Genomic DNA, 19,541 nt, shown 5'->3' on the forward strand with positions numbered 1-19,541 from the left:
GCTATTACAAGTTACAGTCAATATTTGAAAACTTTAGTGGTAGGAAGCACTTTCTAAGATTATTATTAATGACCAATACATACCCGCAAGACAGAATGTTTTAATCTCCACACAGCCATGTTTCCTCTCCCAGCTCAGAGCTCCAAATACTGAAATTGCTCCTGAATAGCCAAGAGGGAATGAAAAATTCTCTGCACAATCAAGTTATTACCTGACATCCAGCTCACCTACTCTAAGCACAAATAACTATGTACCCAACAAAACGATGCTCCAAAAATCTGTTTTTGAGAAGTTGAAATGGCTAAAGGTGAGAAACAGTTGTTTTGGCTTATTGTTGCTGTTGTTGCTTAGATTGCAAAACACTAAATCTGCATCATTTGCTTATCATTCATTATAAGGAGCTTTGTTGATTTCCAAAGAAGGCACGGCTTTGAATTGTCAAGTTGATGTTCTACTGTAAGGTGTGGTTCACAATAATGATAATTAAAACAGAAATCAGTTAAACCAGTAAGCATCAGAAATATGAAATATAGAGAGGTTTAGCGAGGCTCAGTGTAGTAACCATGGTAAAAAAGTTATACATATGCACTTGTTAGAGAGCTGAAAGAATCTGAGAAGTCTATTTTACTCTTGTAATTTATATCTCATAATCATATATAGTAATTACTATTAAAATTCCATTATATGGATGTACTACGCTGTCATGTAGACGAGGTCTAGGACGAAAGGGACTGAGATGACCACCTGCAAACAGTTAATAAAGCCATGAATCTAACAGACGTTGAAGAACTGAATCCTGCATGAGCCACGCCAGTGAACTTGGAAGCAGATGCAGTCTAGCTTGAGCTAGTAGATAAAACCACATAATAAGTCTAACATCTTGAGTGTGGTCTTGGGAGAGTTAAAAAAAAAAGCAGAGGACCCTCTTAAACTGTGCCTACATTCCTGACCTTCAGGAAATGTTAGAAAATAACTGTGTGTTTTTTTACAACACAACATAGTACAGTAGTTGTTTTGCAATAATACTTTATTGAAATAACAGATGTGGACTCTGAAACTTTGAGAAGCTGCATTCCATGGTTTTCAAGATGTTGAGCAAACCACCTGTCCTTTTTCATTAGAAACATATTTTTTATAGTAACAGATACAACTGTGTGTATTTACTGTGAAGAACATGATAGATTGAAGGCACTGAAAAGCAAATACACCTGATCTCACTCATATGTAGAATCTATAAAAATTGATCTCTTAGAAATAGCGAAAAGAATGGTGGTAACCAGGTAGGTGGTACCAGGACAAATTGAGGAAATATTGGCCTAAAGACACAAAATGTCCATTAGAAGGGAACAATACATTCAAGGGATCTATTGTATAGCATGAGGAGTACAGGGAATAACACTTGTATTCACCCTAACAACTCCTGTCCAGGCTACTCCAGTTTTTACGAATTGAATTTTTTTTTTAAGATTTATTTGTTTTGAAAGGCAGAGTTGCAGAGAAAGAGGGAGAGAGAGAGGGAGAGAGATCTTCTATCTGCTAGTTCATTCCCTAGATGGTTGCAATGGGCAGTGCTGGGCCAGGCTAAAGCCAGGAGCTCCATCTAGGTCTCCTGCAGGGGCGGCGGGGGCTGAAACACTTGGGCTATCTTCTGCTGCTTTTCCAGGCACAGTAGCAGAGAGCTAAATAGGACGTGGACCAGTCCAAATGCAAACCTAGGCCCCATATGGGATTCAGGTGGTGGCTTAACTTGCTGATTGGAGCCCACACTGTTCAGCTTCTCATCCAGCTCCCTGTCAATGTGCCTGGCAAGATGGCAGATGATGACCCACGTACTTGGGATCTGGCCTCCCACGTGGAAGACCAAGTTGGAGTTCCTGGCTCTTGACTTTGGCCAGGCCCATCCCCAGGTTTCATGGCCATCTGGGGTGTGAATCAGCAGATGGAAAAATGTCTTCTCTCATTATCTCTCCTTCTCTATTATTCTGCTTTTCAGATAAATAAATCATTGAAAAAAGTATAAATTAAATATCCATTTGTTCATGCTGATATAGCTTATTGAAGAAATTATCTAGAATACATAAAACTCCCATGCAAAGAAACCTCAAATAATTTATATAGATACTCTACCCTCAATGGGGTGGAGCAAAACTCTTCATTTCTTAAGTGTGGGCTATGCATAGTGACTTTGTAGTCAAGAATACAGAATTGAAAAGGGAGAAGACACGTTATAGTGGACAAATCTGACAAGCTCTGTACAGAGTCGGGTTAATTAAAGGCTGAGAGAAGTGTTCCTCCCGGTAATATCTACTCACAAGAAAAATAACAAAAAAAGAAGTACAAGAGAAGTTAATCCTACTCAAATCTGAACAATACTCCTCAAAATTCTCAGGTTCATGAAACACACACACACAGGAAAGTGGAAGAAACTGTCACAGCTAAGTGCAGACTTAGGAGGCAGGACAAGTAAACATAAAGGATTTTCCTGGGGCCGGCGCCAGTTTGAGCCCCGGCTGCTCCACTTCTGATCCAGCTCTCTGCCATGGCCTGGGAAAGCAGTGGAAGATGGCCCCAGTCCATGGGTCCCTGTACCCATGTGGTAGACCCAGAAGAAGCTCTTGGCTCCTGGCTTAGGATCAGCTCAAGTCTGACTGTTGCAGTTATTTGGGGAGTGAACTAGCAGATTTAAGACCTCTCTCTCTCTCTCTCCCTGGCTCCACCTCTCTCTGTAAATCTACTTTCAAATAAATAAAAATAAATCTTAAAAAAAAAGGATTTTCCTGAACAGGAGACCATTTCAGGAAATAGACAATAAAAAGTTAAAGAAATCTGTATTTAATTCATAAGAAAAATTATTAATAATGGAATGTTTCACCAAAAAGATGTTTAAGTCATTATTATCTACAAACTTAAGAGATAGCTTCAAAAAAGATGAATTAACATATAATTTTTGCAACTGCAGTGTCAAAGAATAGTTGTCACTGTAGCAAGTAAGATCTGGAAATCAGTTAACCAGAATATTAATTACTAAAATGGTAATTTTTTTCTTTGACAGGCAGAGTGGACAGTGAGAGAGAGAGACAGAGAGAAAGGTCTTCCTTTGCCATTGGTTCACCCTCCAATGGCCGCTGCAGCTGGTGCACCATGCTGATCCGAAGCCAGGAGCCAGGTACTTATCCTGGTCTCCCATGTGGGTGCAGGGCCCAAGCACTTGGGCCATCCTCCACTGCACTCCGGGGCCACAGCAGAGAGCTGGCCTGGAAGAGGGGCAACCGGGACAGAATCCGGCACCCCGACCGGGACTAGAACTTGGTGTGCCGGTGCCGCAGGCGGACGATTAGCCTAGTGAGCCACAGCACCGGCCTAAAATGGTAAATAATTAAAATAATTTTTAATCCACTTGATTAGAAGAACACTTTTAGGAAGAGAAGTATTTCTTTTTTTAATTAATGTTCATAGACAATGAATCCTGTTCAGGAGAGACAGGATTCCTGGAAAAAGAAAAGCACGAGCAGGCTGTTGGTGCAGTGATGAGACGTGTTCCATGTCAGAGTGCCTGAGCGCAAGCACTGGCTTCACTTGCAGTTCCCCTTTCCTGCTAATACACACCTGGGAGGTGGTGGTGATGGTTCAGATGCCTGGGTCCCTGCCAGCCACTTGTTCCTCTCAGACTGAGTGCAGATTGGAGCTCTCTGTCTCTGCCTCTCTTTTCTTTTGTCTATTTACCTTTTAAATAAACAAATAAAATGCACTAACAATAAAAAAAGTAAACAACTAAAAGGTGTATGGACCAACTCATGAGAGGAGACAGAGCATGGAGAAATGGCCATTGCACATTGTAATATAGAATGAGACTAAGTAGATATGAAACAGTGAGTCACTCAGGTGTGCTTGCAATGATGCTGGCCTGGAAAATCAGATTGCTGCAACCATTGCCGACAGGGAACAAAACACAGCCACCTAGATCATGAAAACAACTAAAGGCCGACGTGGCACAGGATTTTGAATCAGTGAAAATTTTGCACAGGATGTCCTCCATGGCTGTGGATATAGACTATTTGAATCCAAAAAAAAAAAAAAAAAGTGACAACAGGTGGGACCACATACCAGGTGAGAGCAATTGGAAATAATTCAATAAAGGGATCAGAGTTTTATACCCAGAATTCTTTTAAATTGATTATTTTAATTCAGACTACTCTATTTAGAAGCTATTTAGAAGTATTTTAGTATTTGGGAATGCATTTTCTTGCTCTCATAATATTGAGTAGTTTGTCTAAGGAGATTTATTATTTTATTATAAATCTATAAAACAAAGAGGTTTATCAATACTTTAGTCAATGGCTTACAGGTGAGCACTGAGCCCTTTAAATGGAATGCTGCCAGGTAGAAGTATAATAGATTGAGACACTGTTTCTTGAAAGTCGCCACTGAGACCGTCACAATTCTCCTGAGAACTCAGGTAACTCTATCTGATGCAACTCTGGTGATTACAATGAACAAACTCACACAGCAAGCAAGATGAGGACAGAAATGTCTTTCTGCATGGAAAGTCTCTTCCTCATCTTTCTCATTGTGGATAACACTCCTAAGTGTTGAGTCCTACATGCAGTGTCACCCCGTGTGGCTGTTCTAGCTATTGTATCACAAGTAGAAAACAGAAAGTCTGACATACTTGGATCTTAGCTTCCTACTTTTGGACCCATTTTTATATGCTTACCTGTTTGCTTTCATAATCTTCCAGACAGTACTGTTTTCTATAAAATTTGAATAACTATCCCATAGGATTTCATGAGAAAATGAAGACCTCTATGTGTGTCATAACAATGGGCCTTCTATTTCTAATCAAGTAGAAAGATGTTAAGAGAAATGATTGTTTCCTCCCAGGTTAACTTCTCTTGAGTGCCTAGGAATATATCTAATACATCAAATACATTACTGACTAATGGATAGGTGTAGTCTAATATGGAGGAGCTCATGCCCAAGAGATTACCTTAAATTGCATAACACGTTATTATATAAAGCAGGTTTTTTGTTATTGTTGTTGTTATAGTACTTGATGGAGTTTATTGTTATGCTGTTTTGATTTCAGTGCATAAAGGTACATGCGTTTCTATTGTATTACAATTACTTGGCATCTGACAGACTATTCAATACTGCCAAGGATCTGCTGATGTCAAGTGAATTTAGTTCAGTGTTCTAAGGCATTTTCCAGAGAGGAGGTACCTTTCATTATAAAAATACTGTGTTCATATAGGTAACAGAGAGTTGTTCTATTAAAGGTCCAAAGTCTTTTTCCTTTGATAAGCATGTCCTCAGGAGATCTGATCCCAAATACAATGATTTTCAGCTTGCATTACCAACCAAGAGCCCTTCAGGAAAGTTGTGTTATACAGAATTGCAATGATGCATGAATGGCTGAGGATTAGAAAATAAATGGAATTTTTATTTCAAGGTAGAATTCTTTTTTAGAATTCAGAATTACTTTGAAGCTTTCCCTGGCCCTCTTAATTTTAACCTGAAGTCACAGAAACAAAATATCCTCAATTTGCATGCACTACACATGAATTATTTCAAGACTTGTAAATAGTATCTACTTTTCTAAAGAAAACAATACTTTAAAAGTTCACAATGTTATATCCTAATATGAATTGACTATATACAAAGGTGTTATTGAATCAATGCTGACAACTGTGGGTCCACATACTCATAATTATTGAAGTCACAGCTTATTAAAATCCTTGTTTTTCTTTTCTTTTATCCTCAGAATCAGTTTTTCCTCACTTGCTGAGATGCCAAAACAGAAAGCTGACATTATAAATTGTTAATGGGAGTCTATTCACAATTGATCAGAATGTTAAACTACCAGAATTTTAATACATCATTGGAATATATTATGAACAGCAATTATTTTACACTTTGGATGGATGGCAATTCTTCAGAAAATTGCAGTGTGATTTAATTTGTCTCCCTCTGTTAACTACAGAAAGTAAAGAAAAACAAGTAAATTTAAATCAATGGTCAAAAGCACTCCCACATTCACACACAAATATAACCTGTTTTAATTCATCTCTGTAGTCTGGGATTCTAGGTATACCTACTCAGTGCAGACTCTATTGTATGTAGTTGTAGACAGCTGGAATTTTGAAATAATGCATGATTAAAATGCTTAGTAGAAATTAGATATTTGTTTAACTCTAAAATTTTAACCCTTTGATATGTTTTCCATCCATTTTTCTGGTTAAAGTTTCAAAAAAGATGAAGAGTTATTGAAAAGAAGGAAATATTTCACCAGTAATTAGACAGAAAAATAATTTAAGTATTTATTGAAAAAAATTCCAATCATATCTATACAAATTTTTTGTTTTTCATTGATGAGGTTAAATAATGCTGCTTAATTATGACTATTTCTTGTATGTTGGTACTGATAATTTACAATAAAGCTGCCAGTTTTCATTTCAACAAAACCTGATCTTCATAGGAATTCTGTGTTTTAGGGACTGGTTTCTGTTTGTTCGAAACTTACCGCAGTGGTCAAATTCACCTTTCTAGTGATTTGTTTAAGCATGGAGACGCAAGAAAATTTGGACCATGGAGAAGTGAGGATTAGTGTTCAAGGGGTCTTTTTGAAAGGTTTCTGTATTGATCAGTAACACCCAAGTGATAGGGCAAGTTTCCACTATTCCACCTTACGTTATCATGTCTCTACATGATTCCTGATACTGTGACAGCCACCTGTTTCATGAATTGAAACAGCAGGAAATGGCAGAGCTGAAATTTGAAAATAAAGATTTGTTTAAAATACAAAGTGAAATATGTATTCAAACCATTAAATCATAACATCCCAAATCAATAAGATTCAAAAAATAACAAAAAATGTGAAAGGTCTTCTACAATGAAAATTATAAAACATTAATGAAGCAAATCACTAAGGGCACCAAAAAACTGAAAGATATACCTCCTCTACTAAGATGTCTACCTAGAACATTTCAAGTGGATTATGTAGTCATTTATTGGCAATCAAAACATTTCCAAAAGCTGTAGCTTAATTAATCCTTATCGCATAATCCATAGCCTTGGTACTTGGTTCTTTCTTTATACCTAGTGGTACCAGCGAATGTTTGCACCTTCACTCTAGCTGGGGCTAAATGCTAATTTATCCTATTTCTGAGGCAACAAACCAGCCATTTTTCTAGGATATGGATGTTTCCATATTAAAACTGAGAACAATCCAAACCCAACTAATACCCATCCTGAGATGAGTACCCTTAGTCTGAGGAGAGAAGCAAGTAGCCAGATAAGGCAATTAAAGCTATACACAGGCTTTCCATAAAAAGTTCTCACAAAGAACCTTTACTTGTCCTTACAACTCACCTTTCACATACTTCATAGTCAAGTTCACATGGCCACTTCTGAGATCTTGGGCAACTGGGGAGAATCTGCATCACAAATAATTTAGAAGGAGGCTGGCAGGTAGAGCCTCAGCCTGCAGTACCCGCATCCCATATCGGCACCAGTTTGAGACCCGGCTGCTCCACTTCTGATCCAGTTCTCTGCTATGGCCTGGAAAAGCAGTGGAAGATGGCCCAAGTCCTTGGGCCTCTTCACCTGTGTGGGAGACTTGGAAGAAGCTCCTGGCTCCTGGCTTTGGATAGGTGCAGCTCCAGCCATTGGGCATCTGGGGGTGAATCAGCAGATGGAAGACACCTCCCTCTCTCTCTCTCTGTCTGCCTCTATTTCTCTCTCTGTTAACTGTAAATTTCAAGTAAAATAAATAAATCTTAAAAAAAAGAATAATTTATGACCTGAAGAAGTGGCTTTCTTTACTCTCAGATGTAGGTTGTCTATGACATACAATACTTTAGCCTTTGGAAGAGTTGAGAGATAACAAGAGAAAAATCCCAACCTTATCTTAATTAACCAACTATATTTTCCAGTTTGCTGCTCTACCAAATATATTATAATCATTTCAGGGGCACAGCCCATACTCTGTTTGCACTGCTGTTACATTTTGCTGTGTTTTGATGTATTTGTCAATAGAAACTTATGAAGATATTTTTTTCAGCCACAAGTATCTGCCCTAGAGCACAATTTCTCTGGCGTCTTCTCTCTGAATGTAAAGTACAGCTCATTGCAGAAAGAATGCCTCTACATGCATACAGCAATTTTTTTTCTCTCTCATTTTTTTCCTCCCACGTTGCACCTCCTTTCCTTTGCTATAAACAAGTTTTGCTGCTTCCATTCATCCATCACAAACCTTTTTACATGTTTTTCCCACAGCAACCTTGCTTATCAGACTCTTAGGACACTCTCTGATATGTGGTCTGTTTGTAACTGAAATGTATTTATATTGGTGACTGCAATTGCCAGTGCATGTCCATAAATAACTGTAATTTTAAGCATATTTCACAGAGTGATTGATGTTTTATTTAACCTGGACTAAACAGACATCTGTTTTGTTATTAGACAGCATTGGGCTGTAGTCAAGTCTCTTTGGATTGTGTTCTCCTCCCTCCTATTTTAACTGTCCCATCCCCACAGGTGCAATACCATACAGGTATTTAATGCAAGTATAGGAAGTGCAGATTTTTCAAGAAAGGACAGGGGAAGAATTGTATCAGTTAAAATCTTTCCTCATATTTCTCAGATCACTCGTACAGCCTCTCTTTATTTTCACTTCATATAAAGAAAGTCCTACTATGGTGACAGTAGGTTGAAAAACCAAGAATAAAATTAAAAAAATAATAATATTGGGGGTCCAGGTAGAGAGAGAAGGTAAAGGGGCATTTACAGCGTTAGTGCCTGGCTGATTAATCTGTACCATCTCCTTTTCCAAAAGTTGCTTTCCACATATTATGACACCTTTAAAAATTCTTTCTTTTCTTCTTTCTAGCCCAAGCAATTCAGTATATTATCCTTTGTAGTATAACACCACCATTAAGTGTATCAGTGCAGATATAGAGAAAAAAATAATTTTCCCCATTCTTCTGTTCCCAAGCATAAGAATGCAACTTTTGTTGCTTTTGTTAAGTCTTCATGCTACTCATTGTAAGGATCAGGGGTGACAAAACAGTAAACTTGTGGAAATGATAAATGTCTAGGACTTTATACAACTTCTCTCAGACACAGCTCTTCATGGCTGTCTCCATCCTCCTCATGTCAATTTATTATTTTTTGGAGGGTGAGGGAGTAGGAGAACATTATCTACCGAATGCTTAATTCTTAAGCAACAGTGATCTCTTTTCATTTTCAAACATATACTGTGATATGTCACACAGCAAAATTTAGTTACATTGTTTTTTTCTGACTGGAGTATTCTTTTCTAGTCTCCCCAGCCTGGGTAAGACTATCGAATTTTTCAAGAGTTTCCTTAAGTTGTTGACTCTGGAATCCTCTCACTCAAAATTGAGCTAAATGTTCCCTGTGTGTGCCGCTAAGAGCTTGTATGTTTCTATTCTATTTGTACCCAGCATTTTATCCCCCATAAAAGTGGTTCTCTTTCATGGCAAGATCACTAAAATAGCTTTCCTTGTATCTCAAGATTGCATTAACTGTGACACTCAAGTGTCTGTCACAGTAGTGTAGAATATCTAGTCTCTCACCTCAATTTCATTTGCAAGTATCCCTTGTCAGAAATGCTTAATATTGGAAGTGTTGAATTTTTTTTTTCAGAATTTGGAATAATTGGATATATAAAATGAGATAGTCTGTGGAAGGACCCATAAATAAACACAAAATTCATTATTGTTTTATATACTCCTTACACACATAACCAGGAGTAATTCTATGAAAGATGTTGGTACATCTCTATTGGCATGACTCACAACATCAATGAGGTCAGGTTGGAATTTCCCACATTAGGCAGCATGTTATTTCTCAAATTTTCAGAGTTTGGAGTATTTGGATTTCAGATTTGCAGAAGAGGGATTCTCAACTTTTATTCACTGAGTAATCCTGCTGATTAGCTCTTTCTCCACCTTTCTTTACCTGGTCCTTATAGGAAAAATATTCATCACTCCATCCAAGACAATGAAATTATTGCCAATCCCCTACACACACTTAATCTTATTGCTGCTTCCTTCTCCTTTATATACGTTGAGCCTACTACATCCAATTCCTACAGGGTTTTCCCCTCTTTATACCTAATGAATGCCTCAGAAAACTGACAGAACATCAACATTCCATGAATTAAGAAAATTTCCCCTTATATGGTATTCTACATGTTCTATTCTTTTGTTTTTGTTCTTCACATTCTGTGCTTCTGTTTTGAGAATCTTCACTCTAATTGTCTTTCGATAAAATTTCTTTCCATATAATGTCCATGTACTTGTTATCATGCTACCTTTTGAAAGTATTACCAACAAACAGAAAGACACTTTAAGAACAAAGAATGTCAGTTATCAGGGCTGGTGTTCTTGAGTATCAGGTTACACTGCCACCTGCAGTGCCAGCATCCCCTATCAACACTGGTTCATGTCCTAGCTTCTCCTCTCCCATCCAGCTCCTTCCTAATGCTCCTAGGAAAGGAGCAGAAGATGGCTCAAATACTTTGGTCCTTGCACCCATATTGTAGACCTGGCTGAAACTCCTGGTTCCTGGCTTTCATTTGGTTCAGCCAGGGCTGTTGAGGTCATTTGGGAAGTGAACCAGCAGATGTTAATCTCTCTGTCTCTCTCTCTCTCCCTCCATCCCTCTCTCTCTAACTCTGCTTGTCAAATAAATAAAATAAATCTTTAAAAAAAAAAGCTTGAAATGTCTTTAAAAAAAATGTTGTCAGGAGCCAGTGTTGGGCGTAGCCAGTGAGGTCAGCGCCTCTAAGACCGGCATCTCATATGGGTGCCAGTTGGAGTCCTGGTTGCTCCACTTCCCATCCAGATCCTTGTTGATGCCCCTGGGAAAGCAGTGGAAGATGGCCCAAGTTATTTGGCCCCTGCATCCACATGGGAGACCTAGTTGAAGCTCGTGGCTCCTGGCTTCACCCTGGCCTAATCCTGGCTGTTGCAGCTCGCTCTTTCCCTTGCTCTCTTTCTTTCTCTCTCTTTCTCTCTCTCACACTCACTTTCTTTCTGTCTTTCTGTAATTATGACTTTCAAATAAATAAATTAAATTAAAAAAAAAAAGATTGTCAATCATTGAAAAGCAGAAAGTCCATATATTGGAATAGTGTCTTCCAGAAATGAAACATTCCTATTCCTTTTACAGGGGCAGAAAGTTGTGATACCACTTCCCAGTCCTCATAAGTTTCTCAGACAAAGCTCCTATGGTAAAAGATACATTAACAAGAGAAAATCTAACACATTTATTAATTGAAGATTTATCTGACATGGCAGTCTTTAGAATGAAGACATAAAAGACTAAGGAAAACTCCATGTTTTTGTTTAGATTTGATGAAAGGACAGCTGTGTAAAAAATGTTGTTGGATAAAAAGTATATGACCTAACATGATACGCTGAACGGCGATAGTACAGAGTGTTCTTGGTCTTGCTGCATGACATTCCTCTCCTGTGGTTGTAGGGCAGGGCTCCATCTGGAATAAGCGCCTTATGATCTATATCAGACAAGGTAAGTCAGAGAATTTCTTTATGGCTAGCTTTTATACAGAAAGGCAGGTGAAGGTTAAAGCCATATTTCTGGGCTTTATTGCTTTCTTTGGGGAAACAGTGTTTCATTTGCTGTGATCCACATTGGCAAAGAGAAAATCTGGTTTCGGTGACTCCTTTTGGGGAAGAATGAAAAGGGAGGCAGGAAGGCAGGAGAAGGTCAGATACCTTGTTTCTGAGGCTGCTTTGATGGTCTTCCCATATCCTTTAATTCAAAGCATCCACATGCCAAAATGTCATAATTAGAGATGTCATCTTTCTGATTGTCAACAGTTTTAATATAGCTTGTAAAGGATATGTACTTAATTCTCCTTTGGGGGAAAATCCTTCTCTTATTTCCTCATCTAGGCCAAATCACTCTATTTCAGACCCCCTAACAACTTTTTATTATTTGTAAAAGTTTTATCACTATGGAAACAAAGGTTTAGCTTTGGACCACTCTGATTAATAATTAGTCTACCATTACACTATATTTTCTTTTTGTAAAAACGATTTTATTTTTTACTTGAGAGTCAGAGTTACACAGAGAGAAGAGATGCAGAGACAGAGGTCGGTCTTCCATCTGATTCTTCACTCCTCAATTAGCCACAATGGCCAGAACTGTGCCAATCCAAAGCCGGGAGCCAGGAGCTTCTTCTGTGTTTCCCATGTGGGTGCAGGGCCCCAAGGACTTGGGCCATCTTCTACTGCTATCCCAGGCTATAGCACGGAGCTGGATTGGAACTGGAGCATCTGGGACAAGAACCGGCGCCCATATGGGATGCTGGTGCTTCAGGCCAGGGCATTAACCCACTGCACCACAGCACCGGCCTCATTGCACTATATTTTCTGAGAGAGCTGTTACTGAAATCGGACATGGCCCCAATTTCATTACAAATGGCTTCATAGTATCATGTTTGGTACAGACACTGGTTTAATGGAATTAAGTAACTATTGGTTATATGACAGTGAATAAATTAGTGCTTTGAACTTTTATGCCATTTTAAGACAAATCTCCAGCCTCTCTGTGCCTCCCTTAAGGGGGCCCCCAAATTAAGCATGCTGAAATAAAATAATTCAAGTTAAGGAGAAAAGTGATGCGTGGGTCTCTGTCTTTTCAATAATGTTTCTCTTTCACCTCAGCGATGAGCAAGCCACAGCAAACAGGGACTCTTCTATCAATCAGACCTCATGTTTATATGATTTCATTTCCTGCCTTTGCCCTTTTCTGCTATTCATCTAGGTTCTGTCCTAACATGGAATTCATTCCCGAGAGTCCAGCTCCAGGGGCTGAAGGCTCCCACCACCGTAATTCCCAGTCCTTACCATGCTCCTGATCTACAGAATGATGCATATTAGTCCAATCATACATATTTGAAATCTTTATCTTATAATTAGTCATGAACCACAATATATTTTTAGTGACTATAATTCTTCCTGTGTGCGCTGGCTTCCTTTTTCATATCATTTTCTGTTAGTAAACTGAACCATGTCATACATAAAATTCATTGATGTTCTTACTCCTTGTAGCTCAGAATGTCACTGTGTTTGAAGATAGGGTCTTTAAAGAAGTAACTAAGCCATAATTAGACCCTTGAGGTCTTCCTCCATCCCATCTGACTGCTATCTCTTAAGAGAGGATGTTCACATTTATAAAGAGACATCAGGTATACACAGGCATTAAAGAACGACCACATGATGAGTCAATGAGCCATCTGCAAGCCAAGATGAGAGGATCACTCAGCACCTTGAACTTGCACTTCCAGCCTCAAGTCTTCCTGGAAAATAGACATTCCTGTGGTTTAAGCCACTCAGTTGGTGGTGTATTGTTATGGTAGCCCTAGCAAACAATGCATTTGCATTCAATGCTACATAGAGAGAAACTTCAATATTGTCCCAAATTATTCAGTTCTTTCTTCATCTCACAATCTCACTGCACTCCCATCTCCATTACAAAACAATATTTGGGATCTGCCTATCCCTCTTGTTCTGTTCCACATCTACGCCAAGTCATGACTTGTCTCAACTGTTCCACAAAGAGCTTTTGAAACATCTATTTCTTGACTCCAGGACATCCTTCCTAATATCACCAAGAATCATCTTTGTACAATGGAATGTTTTAACTCAATAATTATCCTTTGCCTATTTTCTCATTTATTAGGGAAAGAAAAAGCCCTTTGCACATTGACTTCAATGTTCATTGAAGTCTCATTCATTATCCCTTTTATGTTCCTTAATGTATCTGATCATTCTAGACATAATCATTTGCATAAAGGTCCCTCAAGTGTCACACATTTCAATGTGACCATGTTTTTTTTTTTTTTCATTTCTTCATTTCATGGTTTGATTCTCCCAGAAATGCAAATATGCATGTTACTTAGTTAACTATTCCTTAGCCAAGTCCTTTTGCTATATATGTTTCTATAGAAAGATTCCATAACTCTTTTATACAAGTTCAGCAAACCTAATCTGAGGATTCAAAATCCAAAATGCTCCAAAAGCCAAAATCTTTCACGTTATGCCACAAGTTGAAAATTCCACATAAGATCTCATTGACCAATCACAGTTGAAAAAGTGTACTCAAAGTACAGCATAAAAATATTACCTTCAGGCTATTTGTGTAAGCTGTATATGAAGCATAAATGAAGTTCATGTTTAGACTGTTCCTATCCTCAGGATATCTCATTAAGTACATTCATAAACTTCAAAATCCAAAAATTTCTGAAATCTAACATACTTCTGGTCACAAGCATAAGTGGTATTCAACCCGTGACTACCAAGGCCTTGGAATTGTGGCTATTCTCATATCCTTTTTTCCACCATTAATATGTGAGCTACCAAATAACAGGACACAGTTAAATTTTTGCTTATTTTCTGAGTTCTGCTATTGGGACTCAAAGAAAGGACCCAATCCATAGCTATTAGACAGAGTTAACCTAAACATCCTTTTCAGCAAAGAAAATGGTGACAAAAAAGATATTGGTCAAAGTGATTTGCTAAAATTCACATGATAGCGGGAATTCTGGCATCTTAAACTCTGCTCCCTCATTACTAAGGTCAGGTTGGGTTCAAGTAGTACATTAAACTGCATTAAACAGATGTGCCAAAGATTAGTGCTTTGTAGACCTAATTATATTTATTATCATCTCCTTCTCAATTAAAAAAAAAAGAAAAGCTTCAATATGCTCTGATTGAAATCCCTGCTCATAGCATGCAGTGTGTAGAGCCTGTTATGTGGAAGTAAGGCAGCCTCATGGATAAAAGCTGTTTTTGTCCACTTCTACTGCAAGAATATTGTAATAAAAACTCATTCCTCAAGTATCAGGGCTTTCAATAGATTACATTAGTCTGCAGGTTTTGTTTTTGTTTTTGTTCTTTGGTTTGCTTTGTGGTTACTCAGCTCCAGGTGGTACACCCAGATCTGGTTTAATCCACTTATCTTTCATTAGGGTCTAGACTAAAACAATCATCATCTTCAAAATTCCAGTGGTTAAAACAAGTTACATGGTCAAACCAAAGTCAACATTTATTTAACACAGGTGCTCAGACAGTCACAATGCATTGTAAAGGTCAACATGGCTTATTCTGCACTCCTTAGTTTTGCTGTGGTTGGCTCTGAAAGCTTCCGGTGAAAAATTCTTCTCTGTAACAATTTTGAGAATATCATCAAGTTTGAATTAAAAAAAAAAAAGAAACACAAAGGCATGCATTATGCTTTTATGGTTCAATCTCAGACATAGAAAATATAAGGAGAAATCTGATAAAACTTAAGATTGCACTGATCAACACCTCACAGAAGTTGGTTTTATCAAATTGTATGGAACTAGCTCAAAATTCTAGGGTTTATATACTTGCCCTGAGTTTCTGCACACAGCCAGCTATGTCTGTCTATTACAGAATGAATAAATCACCATGCTAAAATTTTTTTGCTATGAGTGTGGGAATTAAAATTGAAAACCCAAATATATCATCTTTTATTAAATAAAGGAACTACCTTTTGGCTCTCAAACTATGCAAAAATACTGTTATTATGTTTGGGGGATTTTCACCCACATTGTTGGAAAAATAATGCAAGTTGGGTTTTAGTCGAGATACTAAACCAGGCAAGAGATGGAAGGCTTGGCCTGCACCTCACTCAAGACATTAAGCACACCTCTGCTATAAGCACATGACTTTGGCTTTGAAGTATTAGAAAATGAATTTCAGTGATCAGATAAATTTCATGAGGCATATTTTAAATATGTCAGATACTGAGTGTTTTAGTTGTAAATTGACTATTTTATTCTGAATATGAACTATAAAACCACTTTACCACCAATTTTATTTATATAATTCATAGTTCTTCAGATGAACATTATCTAAAATACTGGAAACGTACTCAATTTTTAGAAATATGACTCATTTCAGTAAGTCAAATGGAGGAACGAGAAAAACCAAGATGATTTTTTAAAATTGTCATAAATATGCTAGTAAGCTTTTTATGAATATTGCTTTCATTCTGATCTCATCTAGAGTTAATCTGCATGAGTCCAAAACAGAGTAATATAATCCAAGAAGTCTTTTTTAAGAAAATGAATCAGTTATACAGAAAAATCAATAATGTGAACTTACAGCATTTTTCCCTCTATTTTCTTTTTAAAAGTGATTTATTAACTGAGAGCAACGAGGTAGACTATGAGGGATATGCAGTTTTACTTTTATATTTTTATTTATTTCAATCCACTTTAAAAGGCAGAGAGAGAGAGAGAGAGAGAGAATCTGTCTCCTCTATTGGTTTAAACCAATTTAAATGCCCACAAGAGCCAGTGGTGAATCAATCTGAACTCAAGAGCTGGGAACTCATTCTTGGTCTCCCATATGGAAGGCAAGCATCCAAGTACTTAAGCCATCATTGTCTGTGTCTCAGGGTACAAATTAGCAGGAATTTTGAAACAGAAGTGCAGCCAGGACCCTAACCTATGGACTCCAATATCAGATACAGACATTCCCAGTGGCATTCTAAGTTGTGTGCCCAATGCCTGCTGCAGTTATACACTTTTAAAAATAGGAATTTGTTTAAATAATTCCCTTGAGTAGAAACCAAATAATTCTGGTATGTATTTGTTACTCATAAAATTGTTCTTTAAAGAAAAGCGCCAAGCCAATTAATTTGGTGGCACAGTCTCCATGTAGCATTGTCCAGATTAGGCCTATGGATGGGAAGTGATATGAAAGGAAATAAAGAGTGGTTAAAAATGAGAAACCTGGATTCATTCACCAATCAGGAATCCATGGTCAAAGATGAGTTAGGATTCTTAAATTCAACAATTTTTAAAAAAATAATTGTAAAAGAAACCAAGCATCTCAGACTAAAAATTGAGCAAGTAGAAATAATATTTTAGAGAGAGAAGGAGGAAGAAAGAAATTTTAGTTTTATTTTACAAAGACTTAAAAAGAAACAGGAAGTATGGAAAGATTCTAGTTGTGTCAGCAAAAAGAAAGAAAAGGGAAGGAAAAGATATCAACTCTTAGAAATGCAGAGTTGGAAGCTTAATATAAAACATACCAATGAAAGGCAAGAAGAACAAGGGAACAATGAAATACAGAATCAGCTGATGAAAAGAAATCCATCTTACAGTATTGGCTGGATCAAGGTAGACTAATTATTTTCTGAGGAAATACTATTTTTGCTGCTTGCACTTCTTCAACTCTATTAATAAAGTTTTGCATATCATGTTCAAATTAGAGATGATGAATAATAATTTTTATGCAACCCAAAGTGATTTTGTATTTTAATAACTTCACTAGATGTGTTTAAAATATAATTCAATATAATCCTGCATATTCTGAACATGTGGAAATTTACTCGTTAAGATTCTTAACACCAAGGATCCAAAATCAACACACAAAAATTAGTATCCTTTTAATATACCAAGAATGATCTTGCTGAGAAAAAACTTATCAGAGTAATCTCATTAATTTGCTATAAAAATAGTAGATACCTTGGGATAAATTTAATCTGTGACATGAAAGACTTCAACAAAGAGAATTGTAAAATGATAATGAAAGAAATTAAAAAATACCAAAAAGAAAGATCTCCCATATTCATAGGTTGAAAGAATATTATTAAAATCAATACTACCAACACAATTTGCAGACTCAATGCAATTCCCACCAAAATATCAATTATATTCTCCACAGAATTAGAAATAAAAAAGAAAGTTCTAAAATTCATATGAAAACACAGAAGACTCTGGGTAGCCAATGCAATATTGAAGAATAAGAACAAAGCTGAAGACATCACAATACTAGATGTCATGATACATTATAGGCCGGCACTGCGGCTCAGTATGCTAATCCTCCGCCTTGCGGCGCGGGCACAACGGGTTCTAGTCCCAGTCCGGGCGCCGGATTCTGTCCCGGTTGCCCCTCTTCCAGGCCAGCTCTCTGCTGTGGCCAGGGAGTGCAGTGGAGGATGATGGCCCAAGTGCTTGGGCCCTGCACCCGCATGGGAGACCAGGAGAAGCACCTGACTCCTGGCTTCGGATCAGCGCGGTGCTGATCCATTATTACAACCAAAACAGTCCTGTACTGGCATAAAAATAAGTACATAAGACCAATTGAACAGAATAGAACCCCAGAGATCAATTCACGTATCTCTAACTAACATATCTCTGACAAAAGTACTAAAAAGTCTTTCTGGAGAGAGGATAATCTCTTCAATAAGTGGTGCAGAGAAAACTGGATCTCAGCAGAAGTTTGAAACTATACCCCTACCATTACCCCTACACAAAGAAAACAACTTGAAATGGATCTAAATGTAAGTTCTAAATTTAAGACCCAGAATTACGCAACTAACTGAGGGAATCATAGTGACAATCTCAAGACATTGGCATAGCCAACAATTTTTTTTTTTTTGGAAAGAGCCCCAAAGTACAGAAAATAAAAGCAAAAATAGGCAAATAGAATTAAATGAAACTTAGAAGCTTCTGTACGACAAAGGAAAAAAACAGGGTGAGGATATAACAGAACGGGAGAAAATATTTGCAAGCTGTATGTCTGATAAATGAATAAGATCCAAAATGTATAAGGAACTCAAAAATCCACAAGAGCAGAACAAACAATCCAGTTTAAAAACAGGTGAAGTCTCCAAATAGACATTTTTCAAAAGAATAAAGAGATGGCTTATAAACACATGTAAAAACTCTCAGTATCACTACCCACCAGGGAAATGTAAATAGACACTAAATCAAGGTATTATATCAAAGGACAAAACAAAATAACACATGCTGGGAAAGTTCTGGAGAAAAGGGAACCCTAATAGACTGCTGCTGGGAATGCAAATTGCTACAGCCATTATGAAGAATCATATGAAGATTCCTCAAAAATTAGAAATAGATCTGACACATGAACCACCTATCCCACTTTGGGAATATAGCCAAAGGAAATGGTATCAGTATATAAAAATGACATCTGCACTCTCATGTTTATGGTAGCACTGTTCATGAAAAGATACAGAGTTTAACCTAGATGTCTATCAATCCATGACATGATAAGGGAAATATATATACACATATAATTAGCCATAAAATTATGAATCCTTGGAATTTGCAACAAAATGAATGGAATTTGAAATCTTTATGCTAAATTACATAAGCCAGATAAATAACGCATAATTTTCTCTCATGTTTTGAAGTTAACATACATACATATATAATATTCATAACACAACAATATGAATCTAAAATAATGATTTCTACAGACTTGGAAGTGTGAGAAGATGTGGGGGAGATCTGATTATGGGTACCAAAATGTAATCAGGTAAAAGCGATGGGCTTTCGTATTCCACAGAACTGTAGGGTAACTAAAACCTATGATAAAGAATAAAGGGTATGGAAGAGCTAATAGCTTGATAGCATTGGTTTAAACTTGTGTATCTATACCTCATAAAATGTACAAGTATGAAAACTTAATATGGGGCCAGTGCCA

Source organism: Oryctolagus cuniculus, chromosome 2 (assembly GCF_964237555.1).
Source record: "Oryctolagus cuniculus chromosome 2, mOryCun1.1, whole genome shotgun sequence".
NCBI classification, from domain to species: domain Eukaryota; kingdom Metazoa; phylum Chordata; class Mammalia; order Lagomorpha; family Leporidae; genus Oryctolagus; species Oryctolagus cuniculus.